This window comes from Crocodylus porosus, unplaced genomic scaffold (assembly GCF_001723895.1).
Source record: "Crocodylus porosus isolate Cpor-Errol unplaced genomic scaffold, CroPor_comp1, whole genome shotgun sequence".
NCBI classification, from domain to species: domain Eukaryota; kingdom Metazoa; phylum Chordata; order Crocodylia; family Crocodylidae; genus Crocodylus; species Crocodylus porosus.
In genome coordinates, this window is record NW_017728906.1 from 66,084,708 (window position 1) to 66,100,667 (window position 15,960).

Consider the following 15,960-nt stretch of genomic DNA (forward strand, 5'->3'; position numbering starts at 1 on the left):
GAAGGTAAACTGCCTATTATAAAATGAAGATCCTATGAATTTAAATTAGATGTAGAGCAGGTGTATTCATCTGCAAAAAATTACAAGTTGCACCCTTGTCAGACATGAGGTGCTACCCGCACCCACATCCCGAGTCAGGGTCCGGGGGTGTCAAATAGCCTTGGTCAACCTCTCAGCCCCTAAGGCTGGGGTTACCGCTCCATGGAGAGCTTTCTTGTGGTTTCCCCATGCACTGGAGTATATACAGTCTGACTATTTACAGCTTATTACTTACAAAACAGTCAACACATGAATGAGGTTAATAGCAAAACAGGATATCAATGAACTAAAGCACTCTATACAAATTGAATCAAAGACACCCTCAGTACAACTCCCCAGCATAAACCTTGGGACTCCAGTGAATTTCAGCAGGAGCTCACACGGTTAACAAGACATCAGGTCTCCTTCATGCTGGCAACACAATAACGGGGGCTGGTGCTGCTGCTTCAGAAAGTCCTGCTCTCTCCTATGGCCTGCCTTGAGAAGAGCAGCTCCCCCCTGCTCCAGCTGTCTGTGGTTTCTGCAAAGAAACACACACTCCCCTCTCCCCAAAAGCACCTTTCTCCAGTTCCCAGACACAGGCCCTTGTGCTGATAACTGCAACAACCCTGGGTTTGTCACTCACCCAGCCCCAGGCTGGTTCTCAGTTAACTCTCCCCAGAGCCTTCCCAGATCAACACCCTACCTTCCTAGGCAAGTCTACCTTACCATCGTTTTTCCTACCCATGGGTTTCTCTGCCTCACAGAGGGAAAAAAGGATACCAGGTTATCTTCTCCCTATCACTAACGGCAGGTTCACTTCACAGGCCAGCTGCAGGGCGATTCCTCCTTGAGCTCTGTGGTCCTGGGGCTCCTTTCCTTCTCTAAGCCTGCCTCAGGCCCCAGGGCTGAGTTCCCTCTGCTCTTGCAAGCAACAGCTTTCTGCAAACTTTCCCACTCTGCCTTTGCAGGGATCCTGAGCCACGCTGCAAATCCAGCAGCAGTTGTTACATATTTTGTCAAGCCGGACAACAGCCCAGGCAATCTGGAACACAAAGGCCACAACCATAACTGAGTTTCTTTAAATATGTAACTGGGGTTGGTAATTGAATTGTTTGTTACTATCTTTTAAGAGGCAACTTGAAAGTGTGCGTGTGTGTGCGTGCATGTGCGCGTGTGTGTAACAAGTGCCTTAACCATATTAGAAATGCACAAATGCCTGGAACATGCTGCCAGAGACCTCTCGTTGTGGGAAGTGAAGCCACAAGGATTAGAATTTCTACCTGAGCAAACCCTGTATTAGCATGCTTTGGGAACTGAGGATGAAATAATACATAAACGCTTGAGTTAGTTGTCTTGCGACTTATCCAGCACTGTCATAAACAGCATCCACTCAGCTGATGAGCTAGCTGGATTATTTTAACTGAAGATTGCTGGAGGTAAGCAGCATATTTGGCAGCTACCTTCCATATCTTGAATTAGAAAAAGAAAGCACTCCCAACACAAGTGCTATAACCAGATAACACTACTGACACTTCCAAATCTAGAGTGTTGGGCATCATTTTATCTGTGTAGTCCTAGTAAACAGAGTGACATCAGGAAAAGCTCATGCAGTGCTCTGAAGCCAAACCTTGTGCCTTTTTCCAGGACATCCCTCTACACAAAACAATCTCTCATTCCCATTGTACCAGGTACCCTGTCTTTCCTGGTGCAAAAGACTTTGTGTCAAATGGTCATTTGGATAACAAACTGGTCAGGGTTTCCTCTTCCACAACTGCCTCTTGATCCTGAAAGGATCTAAGTTTCCTCCAGTCAAGCTCCTTAGACACCTAAATGTGTGCCACTGGACATATCTACAACCACCTAAAACCTGACAGAACCAAGTATTCAGGCACTTAGCTCACATCTCAGGCGATCAGAATTTGCAAACTAAGCATCCTTTCATATATTGCACAGCCCAGTCCAGGAAGGAGTGTTTGAACTAGAATAACCCCTTGCAAAACATACAGCCAGGAGGCTCTTACTCAATAGCCTAGTGATTATATTTGGGATATGGAGAACTCAAGTTCAAATCCCTTTTCTGCCCTTTGGAACATGTCCCAATGAGCCCACATTGCAGAAGTGCGTGTTTCCCTTTGAACAAATAACAGGGAAACAAATAAGTGCTGCTGCTTTGTCCCTGGGCACACCCCTGCATGTGCACCCTGGTATGTGGCATAATAACCCTGGGGTGGGTAGGGGAGAAACTGCTGTGAACAGGAACCTGCTGGCCCCAGCAGCTTTACCTGGGGTCCTGGGGGCCTCCTGGGGTAGCAGCAATGTTGAGCCAGCCACTCAGAGCCTGGTCACCAGCCTGAGTATGGCTGTGGCTGGCCAAGCTCCACTTCTGGCAGTGCACACTGCTGCCACATGCGCCACACCGCTTTTTTTAATGGAGGTTTTTTTGACGCTGGGCTCTCTCCATGTCAAAAAACTCACCGTGATGCAAATTAGCAGCATGGCAAATGGGTGCACATGTGCCATGTGTGGTTTGTGGTCCCTCAAATGGGTCTGAGGTGCTGTAAACCACATGTGAGTGCTTGTTGGGATGCATTTTTGGAATTTTGATCCTTTGTCTTCCATTTCTTGGGTCACTATTGAAGATACCAGGCAGCATGGTGCTCTGGAGTGAGTCTCTCTCAGTTTCTCTTCTTTAGCTCAAGCAGGTTATCACTCAGCTTCTTGGCTTTCACATATCCCACGACCACAAGCTTATTTCTATGCCTCTCCAACCTGTGGCCATGGATTCCACCATACAGCGATGCACCACAGAATTAAGGGCTGTGATACTGAGCATTGTGATATACAAGTCCTTCTGTAGATCTACCACCTACTTCCTTTCTCTTGGCCCACGCACACCAGCTCATAGCAGCCATTTTTCCTACAAAATTGTGTAATGTAGTGCAAGAAGTCTACAGGCCCTCTTATAAGTCTGTTCTTTCCCCCTTTGATACTGCCCTGTTTGTTACCAGAAAGCACTATTTCTTCATCTTCTTACCTCCTAAACCACAATTCCTGCTGCATTTTTACCTGCATCCAACATAGGATGTTCCTTAACTTCATCCACAAATCCTGTAATTCCTGGGCACAAAATAAGGCACAGTGATTATTTGTAACAACCCTCCACTTTTAGTTTGATAACTAAATAATGTCACTTCAGTATTTACTGCAGTTCCCAAAACTTCATATGGAGAAATTCAGAGTTAGCATTATCTCTTTATCTAGTGCTACTGATTTTTTTTAAGATCACTGCAAAGCCTTCTTTAAAACATCCCTTCCATCCTAATACATTGAATTATATTATTTGCAAGTATTTTAAGAATTACACATTTGGAATTTTTGCCCTATTCAACTTTATCACTTTCACAGAACAACCAAGCATTTCTGTATCTCTCTTTAAGTAAACTGTTTTGGATTTTATCTTCAGCAGCACCACAGCTTTCCCTCTACCCCCTTTTTTCTTCTTTTTTTTTTTTAGAGAGAGAGAGTTAATGGCTCCCTACCAATCGCACCATAAACTATATAAATTATTCAGATCCTCTGTAAATGTTTTAAGGCCAGTTAACGAGCAAAGTTTTTTCAGAGTGAGGTTTGCCTGTACCAAGGATCAAGCATAATAAGGCTGAGGATAACGCATATAATAATGCAGTTCCTCTTCTCTCTTAACATTCACACACCACCTATCTCTTTCCCTAGTCATTTTTAGCCAAATTCTATCATTCATACAGGTTTAATTTCTGCAGATATACCCCTGAAATTCACTGATATCCTTGGGAGTTTAATGAGATACAAATCAATCCAGATTTGGCCCTTAAAATGTTTCCTTAACTTAATACTCCCAGTTTCTCAACCTTTTAAATTTTGATTCTCTTAATTTCTTTCAGGTTTTTGGAATGTTTCTGAATGTAGTGAGGTGTCAGAAACTGAATTCAGCATTGTTCTTAATGAGGGAACCTGGAAGAAAGTATGGCCATGGGTTAGTTAGGACACTGCACTGTCATTCATTGGCTTGTCATTCACAAATCACCCCAGATGTCACGTCTACTTTTTTGACCAATACAGTCTTCCAATGTGACTTTGGACAAATCACATAATCTCAGTTCTAAAGAAGTTTTCCTTTTCTCTCCAGTGTCTGGGATGAAAAAATCATATGCTGAGGTGCTTAGATTCTGTAACATGAGGACCCTATGGGCACGTTTACATGCCGCTGTATAGTGGCATTGCTATGGTGCCATGCTTTAGTGCTTCATTTTGGAAGCAATAAAGAATGGCACAGCATTGACAGTTACTGCACTGTATGCATGGCACACAGATTTTGCCACTACATCACCGTAGCGGCACACTATAGCTGTGGAGCATGCCACTATATCGATGTAGCTGGCAATCACGTGTAGACCCGCATCATTGCTACGTTGCCATAGTATGCCACATGGTGACATAGTGTGTCTTTGTGTCACTGTAGGGTGACATGTAGATGAGCCCTATTAGTACTTGCAGTTGTGGAAAGGATCTTACCAAAAGTATGTATGCTCTTCAGGTTAGGATGTGAAGCACAAAGTCACGTGAGATCAGTTTTTGCAGCTGTATCAAGAAGAACCACCATTTTTATTTGTTTACTTTGTTTGGCAGACGGTAGGGCAGGATGGCACTTCAGAGACTAACTGGTTTAGGGAAGCATGAGCTTTTGTAGCCAACAACTTATTTAATCAGAAGCTATGAAAGAGCAGACTCTAACTTACAAAAGCTTATGCCTTTCTAAACCAGTGGCTAACAACCTCTCTTAGGTTTGATTGACTTCAAATGAAAGTAAATGAAATCAAAGAGGCATCTTGCAATAAGATATTGCAATTTCAGGTTGTATGTTTTCAACCTTTTAAATAAAACAAAGAATACATGTCATATTTTATGTCATAATACAATTTGTTTTCAAATGAATGCTGAAAATGGTTCAGTTAAAAATATGTCCAAAACACTAGTTTCTTTAATGTCTTTCCACTTTTTGCTCCAGGTGAAAATATTCACTGAATTAACTCCTAAGAGTTTTAGTCAATCCAAAAAATTCCACCTAGTTCTTTTTCCCTGGTTAGCTCTGAACAGTTATGGCATACCAGACTTTAGACCTACTCAGGGAATAAGATTGAATTCCACCCACATTAAGGCCTGTGTAAACTTGGGAGAAATCGTTTTTAAAGATAGCTCTTTAGAGGTAATCAGGAAGTTGGACTGAGGTACCAAGAGACCTTATTCAGGATTAAGATTCCACTATGGTATAGAAACATAGGAGTACAGGAGGATTGTCCCTGTTGTACAGGACTCATGTGGCAGGGCACCGGTAATGCTGCCACTTTAAGGACTGGGCCAGGGAGGGGCAGGTGCTGGATTAAGTTGGCCATTTTGAGGCCCAGCTCCCTGAGCTGAGGGCAGTTCATGATCAGCCAGCAGAGGAGAAACATCTCTCTGCTGAGCTTTGCCAGGAACACTGCGGAGGACAAGATGAGGCTATGGGGATGGAGGAGGCCTCATTTGTCCTGGGTATGACATGTAACTGCACCCTGCTGGAGAAGGGGTGGGGGGTTGGTGGGGCTCCCTGTGATGGGGGAGTCCCCAAGAAATGCCAGGCCAATCAACTTCCCAGTGAAAGACGAGTGTGGGGTGCCTTATAACCCCAGCCCCTACATCCCTGGTGGGTTCAATCAGTCCAAGGGAAGCCCAGGCTCATGGGAGTCCTGAAGCAGGGCCCAGGTCAGTAGAAGGACCTGCAGCAGTGCCCAGGCTCTTTGTGAGTCCTGTGGATGCAGGGACCAGGAGTGGGGGCCAGGCAGTGGGGCAGACCCCAGTGAGTCCCAGTGAGGGGGCAGTGTGTGGAGCCCCAGTGAGGGAGCCAAGGGCTTGGGGCACAGTTTGTGTTTGTTTGTCTGTCTGTGTGTATGTTTTATGAAAGACCCAGTACAAACCACTGGTGGATGCCATCTGCAAGGCTTGGGCCACAGTGCAGTGGTAGAATGGAGCTGTAGACATCTGCCTAAACATCGGGGTTCAAAATGGGCAGCTTCCCACCTGATTAATATCCCAAATTACATCAAGGTGTGGCAGGTGAGTGAGGTGGGTGGCTAGCCCATAGACAGGAGGCAGGCCGGGCTTGCACTGGGCATGAAAGCTTGCCCCCGTCACAACTTATACCAGTAAAGTGAAATCCTGCATTCTTTTGTTTATCACATGTCTAATTTAGCAACTAGAGCTGGTAAGGTTTTCTAAGAAAATGATTTTCTGCTAAAAAAATTAAATAAAATGTTCTGTGGGGATATGCTGATTTTGCTAAATCTTCCCAGGAAACCCTACCTGGTTTCCTATCAGTTCACCTTCTTCCTCAGCAGCCATCATGGCAGTAAGTTAGGATTGTGGTAACACTGGCAACCCAAGCTTGATTTGGGGAGCAAGGAATCTGGAAGGAGGGTATTTGGGTGTCCAGGAACCATGGGAAACAACATCAATATCATTGTAAAAAGTCAAAATGCTGTTTTGGTATCTTCACAACAAAATTCTTCAATCACTTCCCTGCAGTAAATTTCAAAATTCTAACATTTTGAAGATAAAGAAGGTTTAGTTCCAATGGAGAATATTAAAAAAAAAATGCATTTCCTGTCAAATAGTTATTCTAGGTTCCTATAAGCTCTAGTACAATGATAGTAGTAAATGCTGGGGCAACTGATACCCCAAAAGTTTGAACCTACACCTGTTGAAGTCTAAAGCAAACTAACTGGCTTCAAGAGTAGGATTAGACCATAAGAAGTTGGAGACTTTTAACAGCTACTGAACTTCTGTAAACTATTTTTAAGATCTCACAAATGATTTATAGAAACAGGAATACATTCATTTATGGAACAGCACAATCTGATGCAATAAAAACAGCATAAAATAGTAATTGCCCTCTTGAGTCCTTTATTTTTACAAATTCATGCCAGCCACAAAGTACATGATGTATTACAAGGAAACTTGTATTATAGCTAAAGAAAAGCTATACTTGTTTGCAAAGGAAACAATATTGCATTTCTCTTTAGTGCAGGTAGTGCTCAGTCTGCATCTACATAATATGATCTCTCTTTCTAGAGATCATATTTCCATGTTTTCAATTTTAATTCCCTAAGGACAGAGCTAATTATTAGGTAAGTAAAACAAAGGGTGCCTGCTTTTCTTGTCCAAGGCAGTATTGATGAACTCACCATTTGTCATAAACCATTATCTCTGTGATCACCAGGGATCCTGGTTTTCTCTAATAAAAAAAATTCCCCATTTTTCTGGTTAAAAAAAGTAACCCAAAAGCCACATTTTTCTATGATTAAAATAAACCACCACTAATACATACATATAGACAGAGAAAGATAATGGTGTTTCATTTTGATCACATAAAACTGGATTTTAGGTTACTTTTTTTTAACCCCCAAAATTGGGTTTTTGTTTTGGTTTTTTTAATCAGAGGAAACCAGGTTCCATGATGATCACCCTGGATTTCCTGCTCCTGACAATTCTGCATTTTAAGTTCATACCGAAATGCATCATTTTAACTTCAGAAGCTCTAGACTCCCATGTAAACTACTGTGGCTTTTTGACAGAGAAAGCAAAAATTGAACAATAGCTTAAAGCAGTATTTCTAATGAAATACTGGTAGTTACAAAGCAGAGAAGAGGGGCTGTTGCTATAGCCTGATAATGGGTTTGGTTCCCAGGTTGGGAGCAACCCAGCTTCAATATGAGTCAGGAGTGATAACTGTGGGACAGTCTGGCCTTTTCTACCATAAGACAAGTAAAACTCTTATTGAAACTGTCATCCAGGAACAAATGCCTGATGTTATTGGAAGGTAAGCCTGCTATTTCATTTTAACCAAGATGACAAATAAAGAGTTCTGTTGTTATTTGAGCTAACAAAAGTCCAGGTCAGACTATTACACAAAATTGTTCAGAAACAGTAACAAAAAGAGAAAGAGATTAAATTAATTTAAACAAAGAGTCCTACTGTTACCATCTCATGTCTGTGTTGAGATCCTGATCTACTCCCCTTCATTTAGACTACTCATTTCTGGCCTGAGGTTTTTTGTTTTGTTTTTTTTTGGTTGGTTGGTTTTTACTTTCCCTTAAAGTATTGAGATGTTGGCCACAGCTGAAGTTAGTGGTTGTTGACTGGAAGCTGTGCGCTGATTCTCCTTCTGATACTTAGAAAATCCAGAGGATCCTGGTTTAAGGGTCCCACTCTTCTGCTTACAGACATATTGATGGGGTAAGGAAGGATTAGCATGCCTAGCATGGGAGGATTTGCTTTCTTCAGTAGGATGGCCATTTTCTTAGGAGATATCTATCTATCTATCTATCTATCTATCTATATTTCTGCTGTTGCAGTGACAGGGCATTAGCAATGTCCTTGTAGCCTCTGCTTTTACCTATAACATGTTATAGGGCAGTGGTAACATTTTGGGTAGTTGCCTTGCAGTAGTATGAGGGTCTGAAGTAATGATTTTTGGGATTACTTCGTAACTGTGAATAAAGAGAACTGGACTCAATGGCTAAGGCATGTTGTTCCAGTCCTATGTTCTTATGACTGGTAGATGAGAGAGGATGAAAATGAATGGAAGAAAACTGGAGCGTTGGAAGTCAAATCTAACTGGTGGACAACCTAATGAGAGGATGAGAATTCTGCCTGTCACCATCTTTTAGGGCCCTTAATAAAAGCTTCTAAGGGAAATCAAAACTCTGGAGAAAGATAAGGTACAAGGAGTGAATTTTATGGTTGCTGTCCCCATCATTTCTCAGGAGCCTGAGATCTACCAGAGCTCTGCAGGGTCTTCATTGCTCTGATCTTGACAGGCACCCTAATTTGCACCAAAGAGAGAAGAGCTCCAGATGACATTCCTATGCACCCCAGCTACAGCCAACCCTGAATACCACTTATGGAGCAAGACAGAGTCTTATTCTCACCCAAGCATGTACTTTTTCTTTCCCACCTGATTCCTTCTTTTTCCTATCTCCCTTTAATAAAAGGCTGGTTTAGCCTGCCAAGACATCTGAAGTACTGCTGCAAACCCACTTCCAAGGAAGTAGCTAAAAGCTGTGTCTTTAACATCTAACAGTGGGCAACTTTGCCAGAACATGGAGAAGCTGACAAGAAGATTCTGGTTTCTCCACAACCAACACCAGAGGCAGAAACTGCACTTTCCACTTTGTCATTCTTTTCTGTCCCCTTTTATATCCATTTGTCTTTAAGAAATCAAGATAATATTTTAGCAAAGCTTCAGAACAGCTTAGCTAACTTCTCTTTTCCCCAAAAAGAACGTTTAAGACTCTCAGGCAAGGGGCTTGATACCTTCAGTACCAGAAGTAGGAGAGGGGCATGACTGGGGCACCAGCCCTGGGCACGGATTCAGAGAAGGCATCAGCATGGCAGTCCCCCAGGGAGCCTGTGCTCCCCAACAGCCCATGCTGGAAGAGCTTGTGCCAGGGTAGTAGCAGCCTGTGCTACTGCCATAGCCCCTGCACAAGGAGGTAAGCACCCACTCCCCTCCTACCCCCACAACCTCTAAGCAGCCCAGGCCACATAACATATTAAATTACGCCTCCGCTTTCCCTGTATCCCTGCCAAGGCAGGGGGTCGGACTAGATGATCTACCTAGGTCCCTTCTGACTCTAGCTACTATGAAACTATGAAACTATGTATCACTTTGCCAGAGAAAACTAAAGAACTAAAGAAAAAAGTAGTAAGTATTCTCTTGTGCCACTTATTCAGCTGAAGTTATAACTTCTCACAGGGCTGTATGTCACAGTTTCTCCTTGGAGAGCAAGAAAAACAAGAAAAGCCATTTTAGGCACAACCAGCAGAAATAAATGAGCAAAATGATGGGTTTTTTTATATATTTCTGACCTTTCTTGAATTGGCAAAAGAGATTTCCCAATGAAGGTGAGTTCAGAGTGCTCATTTTGCAACATAGCTGACTTGTACACTCCAAATTTTTTTAAGTTTGTCAGTAGGCAGCTGAAAGATATTTGCAGCATAAAGATAACTCACATACCCATTTTGACCAGGTATGTAAAGGAATCTAGTGTGACCAGGTCTGGATTTACACATTGGCTTTATAGTCCTATCCTTGGCACTGCTGGCCCTGGAGTTACATTACAATACAAGAACCTCAGTGGACTCACAGAACCTTTAGAGGATAAGTTAAAATTTATGAACACAAAGATATTTGTTTTAAAAATCATTTTGGCAGTGTTTTGCCAAACTAGAATCATTACTCTTTCTGGGTATCAGTGGGATATCAGCATTTTTTTAACTTTAAATGTGGACTTCAAATGCAGAGATAACTACTGTCAAGGCAACTGCTGTCTGCATCTCAATAGCACAATCCATAAATCCATACACAGAAGTGACTTGATTTTTTAGAGATGTTGAGCACCTCTACATTTTGTTGACCTCAACAAGTGATAATAGTTACTTATTAAGATACTTGGGTTTGAATATTTAGGCACCAAATACAAAGTTCTTAATTAGATAAGAATATGGGTGGGAATGGCCTAATCAGGAAAACCTGTGAAAGATTAAACAGGAATACAAAACCATGCATGCTTAGAGAAGCAAGGATAGCCAGTAGGATTTTGAAGTCAGGCAGGGCAATATGCTGATACTAAATGTAGTTAACTTGAAAGGTACTTATTAAAAAAGATCACTAAAGGTATCTACTTTTGGAGATCACGTAATTTGTACACTTTAAAGGTTTGCCTGAAATGAAATTAAACTGTGTACACACACACACACAAAATCTTAATGTCTGCATTAGAAACATCAGTATACCTCAAATACGTACTGTCTTTTGTAGAGACATTAGGAATACATGCATTTTCATATGCTACCTGCCTGGATCACCCAAGATGAATAATAATCTTCATTTAACTCAGCTGCAGCCAAGATGACATTTGCTACCGGGTTGCTCTAGATCACAGTATTCTTTAGGTCCTCTGAGGAGTTAACTGACTCAGTGTATGACAGTTTTCAGATAATGAGGTATCTGGATTTTATTTTTATAACCATGGCAATGAATTTTCCATGTAAGCCAAGTAAGAACCACAAAACTGACAGATAGCAATGTGGTTGTTGTGACTGATGCCAGCTACATATAGATGAATATGTGTACATTTATATATGGTTTTTCTACATGATAGCATGAAAATAGTGCCACTGTTCAGACAACTACGGTTCATCCTAAAGCACATTTACCATGCTGTAGTTTCTATGTTAGTCACAACTAAGTGAACCATTAAAAGTGATCCAGTTCACTGAACCAAACAACAAGAATCTAAAATTAGAAAAAGTATGCCTGGGGCAATAAGCTATTTTTTAAACTCTTGATCTCTTCTGTTTGTGATTAGACAGAAGACTCCTTTATTTCCTCCCTATCATTCAGCTCTTCTGTCTACGTGGTGGATTTCTTATAGTTTTTTCCATAACAGAATTTCAAACTAAAAGGCATTTGCTTATTTTTATGACACTCAGTCTCCCCATATTAACTGCAAAAAAATTAAACTCCTTTACGTGGGAAAATTTCCTTACCAACACTAAAAACAGTGTCAGATTAAACAACTGGGCATGGAAAAAATAAAATATCCCACCATATTACTCTCAATATCCACCACACCTGACTTCTTCCCAGTCTGCCTTTTAAATAGAGTCCCATTAATCTGATGGGTTAACTACAGAATTCTTGATATAAGGCTGATTCTGTCTCATGGCGTTACATTCAAATTGCTATCTTTATAAATTCAAAACATGGGTTCCAGGGTAATGTGTTGCTGTGGTTAATTTAACCATTTCTAGATAATGATCCTTTGACTATGTAAGTGAATGTACAAAGTATCAAAATATTTTATTCCCATATTAAAAAAGCAATTAAATGAAAAAGGACAGAAAAAATGCCAATAAAGTATTAAATTTGATATTGTACACAAGAAAGGTGAAGAATTGCACGTTCAGATTCCCATTACAACTGATATTTTTTAAGGTATTTTAATTAATATAACAGGTATATTTGAAAGATAAATGCAAAGGGATAGGAACTGAATGTGGAGAAAATGAAGGAAGGTAAATAGAGAAGAGGAAGAAATGGAAGAGAAGCCTACTATGGCGAAGGCAAAAATAAAGAAAGAAAAAAATTAGTGGACAAACTATTATAATAGTATGGAGGAATTAAAAAAATAAAATTACATGGAAAAAATACCAGGTGAAAGATGAAAACCATAATATGAATAAAAGGGTTGGCTAGCAGCAGTTAGATTCCTGTAGAGAATTAGGATTTTAAAAACTATTTTCAATTTCATCATGTTTCATATTTTATATGGGTCACAGGTACAAAATTAGACATATATTTACATCAATTTACGCTAAATTAGTGATGCCCCCAGGCTTGCAGTAGGGAACCAGTGTTGTACTTGGTACAACAAAAATTGTGTGCTGTTGATATGCAACAAGGACAGACATCCATCCTACAGGCAACTTTCAATTGTCATAGGCTTTTTTACAACTTATTCATATTGACCTTTTTGTTCTAGATGCATGCCCTTGAGAGGAAGGAGGTCACAACTATTTTGAGCAATCTGACTTTGGCTGAGGGCAGGCAGCAGGGTTCTACTAATGCCCTCCCAGCCCTCCTTCCCTTGGTGGACCACACTAGCTAGTTCCAGGCCTCTGGCAAAAAAACAGGTAGCTGGCAGCTTGCACTGCCATTCTGATGGACAAACCGGACAAAAGCTGGCATCTTGCATTGGTCCAGACCCGTGTCTAAGGGCCAAGGTCCTGCACTGGACCAATTTTTGATACTAAACAGTGGAAAGCAGGTCTCAGTTCAGAAGCAAACAGCTTGTGCCATCTTTTTCCTACTTACTTCATTTTCCATGTAATAAATAAAAAATTAATTTCTGAAAGTCAAATCAACCAAGATGCTAGTGTATTTTCAACCAAGATGCTAGTGTCTCAAATAGCTTGAGATGTTTCAACAAGAGACTTTCCCTTGTAGATTGTGAAGGGGGTATGTTTTGCTCTTTGCTACTGCAGCAGAGTCCAGTGAGTGACTGGACTCCCTCAGGGCAGATGTGGGGGTGGGGAGAGAGGAGGGATGCTGGAGGACTATGTTCTCTTCTGAGAGAAGCCATAACATTTACAGACATTTGCTCCTCCATAAGACACTGTCCTGGGACTGATTTAACACTGGCTATGTATTTAACCTGATAACCAGGTTATTTTTCTCCTGGAGACATCATTTTTACCTTGGGAGAAAAACCCTGAACATCTGTATACTATGGTTTCTCCTGGAAGAACAGCAACTCTCCTAGAAGAAACTGAACATCTGTATGAGACTTTTATCAAAGAAACCACTTTTGTGGCTTATCTGTTCCCTTGGATGTTTTCTTGGTAGCTTGGCACCAAACACAGCAGGATTTCTTGAACAAATGGAGAGACCAGCATCTTAAGGTTGTAATCTTTTGTCCTAACCCATCACCCTCTACTGAACATATCTGGGAAGACTGCTCACGTTTTCTGCAGAAAAAAGGACCTCCCTCTGGTTTGAAAAAGCGTAACTAAACAATGCAAAGCCTTATTAGTGTCAACAGCAGGGGTGGGCAATTATTTTGGCTGGAGGGCCACTTAATGAGTTTTGGTGAGCTGTTGTGGGCCACAAAGGTAGCCTTGATCCTTGAAAGGTGCTCCACTTCCTGGTTGCTACCTTGGGACTGGAAGTCCTGCCCCTAACCCCTGATCCTTGCCACCAGAAGTCCCTCCCCTTGCCCCAGAAGTACTCCTTTTGGGAAGATGGTTTGCCATCTTGGCAACCCCCCCCAATCATATACTAAAAATCAAACATCTACAATAATGTTTTTTATTTAAAAACATATTTTTGTCCTGATTTGTGTGTGTTTCTATCATGTATATAGAGATGATTGCATAATAGTTCAAAATGAAGTCTTACTCATTTGGCTTATGAAGACGGGGGCACAGGTGGTCTTCTTGCTGATCCTCCTGGTCACAGTAGGCATCACGTCACCTGTGTCAGAAAAATCAAGCTGCGGCTCCGAAGTTGGTGCCATCATGCAGGTTTTGGCTTTCTGGACCGTGATCTGCTCTTCCATGCAAGGGAGCTCCTGGGATGCGATGGACTTCATCTCTCCGCAAAAGGTAAGAGTCTCTTTTCTTACAGGTTGGCTGACCTCCTACATCAGGCTTTAAACTAAGTACGACGGGGGATGGGGAGGCAAGAGATGGAGAGAGTCTAGAACCTACAATCTGTGAGACATACAGCAGTACATCCGAGGTAAGTACTAAGGGGCCCTTTGGGCATCAGAACGGGGGGCACCAAAGGCACCATGTGGAGGTCTCAAGTGCTTCTATACTAATGCTAGGAGCATGGGAAAAAGCAGGAAGAACTCATACTCCTGCTTGCAGACAATAACTTTGATTTAGTGGGGCTAATGAAAACCTGGTGGGGCCCTACCCATGACTGGATGTTACACATTGAGGGCTACAGGTTGTACAGAAGGGACAGGGTAGGGAGAAACAGGGCGAGGTTCCTCTCTACGTAAAGGAGCATTATACATCTACCCTAATCAAAATGGGATCAGAGGAGGAGAAAGTTGAGGCACTGTGAGTTAGGATACATGAAGGCCTTGGTATAGAGTCACTTGGGTGGACTGGATGCGTTCAAGTCAGCAGGCCTGCATGAACTGCATCGGAGAGTACTGAAGGAATTGGCTGGTGTCATAGCAGAACCACTGGCACAGCTGTTTGAGCACTCATGGAGCTTGGGTCAGGTTCCGGAGGACTGGAATAGGGCCAATGTGGTTCCCATTTTCAAGAAGGGGAGGAAGGAGGATCCAAGTAATTATAGGTCAGTCAGTCTCACCTCCATCCTTGGAAAGGTCTTTGAAAAGATTATGAAGGGCATATTTGTGGGAATCCAGCAGTAAAACCACTATAGATTCATAGCAGGTAGATCATGCCTGACCAATCTGGTTTTGTTTAATGACAGGTCACAAAATGCTTAGATGCAGGAGTAGAGGTGGATGTAATTTTCCTGGATTTTAGCAAGGCCTTCGATATGGTATCTCATCCCATTCTCATAAATAAATTAAGAGGCTGTAACACAGATGTTTATATGGTGTGCTGGGTGGCAAATTGGCTTAGCAGTTGCACCCAGAGTGTGGTAGTACATGGGTTGGTATCAGCCTGGAAGGATGTCGGTAGTGGGATCTCACAGGGTTCAGTCCTTGGACCTGTACTCTTCAATATTTTCATCAATGACTTACATGTGGGTGTGAAGTGTGCTCTGTCCAAGTTTGCAGATGATACTAAATTGTGGGGTGACGTGCACACTCTAGAGGGTAGGGAACAATTGCAGACATACCTGGACAGGTTAGAAAAGTGGGCAGTACACAATAGGATGCAGTACAACAAGGACAAATACAGAGTGCTAGACCTAGGGCGCAAAAATACCCAGCACATCTACTGGCTCGGAAGTAACCCTCTCAGCACCACAGAAACAGAAAGGGATCTGGGAGTCATAGTGGACTCCAAGAGGAACATGAGTTATCAGTGTGATGGAATCATCAGCAAAGTTAACAGCACTTTGTCATGCATCAGCAGATGCATGACAAATAGAACCAAGGAGGTGATACTTCCCCTCTATGCAGTATTGGTCAGACCACAGTTGAAGTACTGCATCCAGTTTTGGGCGCCATACTTTAAGAAAGATGTTGATAGACTTGAGAGGGTCCAGAGGATGGCCACTCATATGGTTAGGGGCTTACAGGGCAAGCCCTGTGAGGAGAAGCCACCGGGCCTTAACCTGTTCAGCCTCCACAAGAGAAGGCTAAGCGG

At 42.1% G+C, this 15,960-nt stretch overlaps 1 protein-coding gene across 1 annotated transcript in view; it reads right to left on the minus strand.

The window, feature by feature from the left end:
* Positions 1-15,960, minus strand: part of GLRA2 (glycine receptor alpha 2) — a 220,244-nt gene that overhangs the window by 67,032 nt on the left and 137,252 nt on the right. The gene's annotated exons all lie outside the window — the stretch shown is intronic.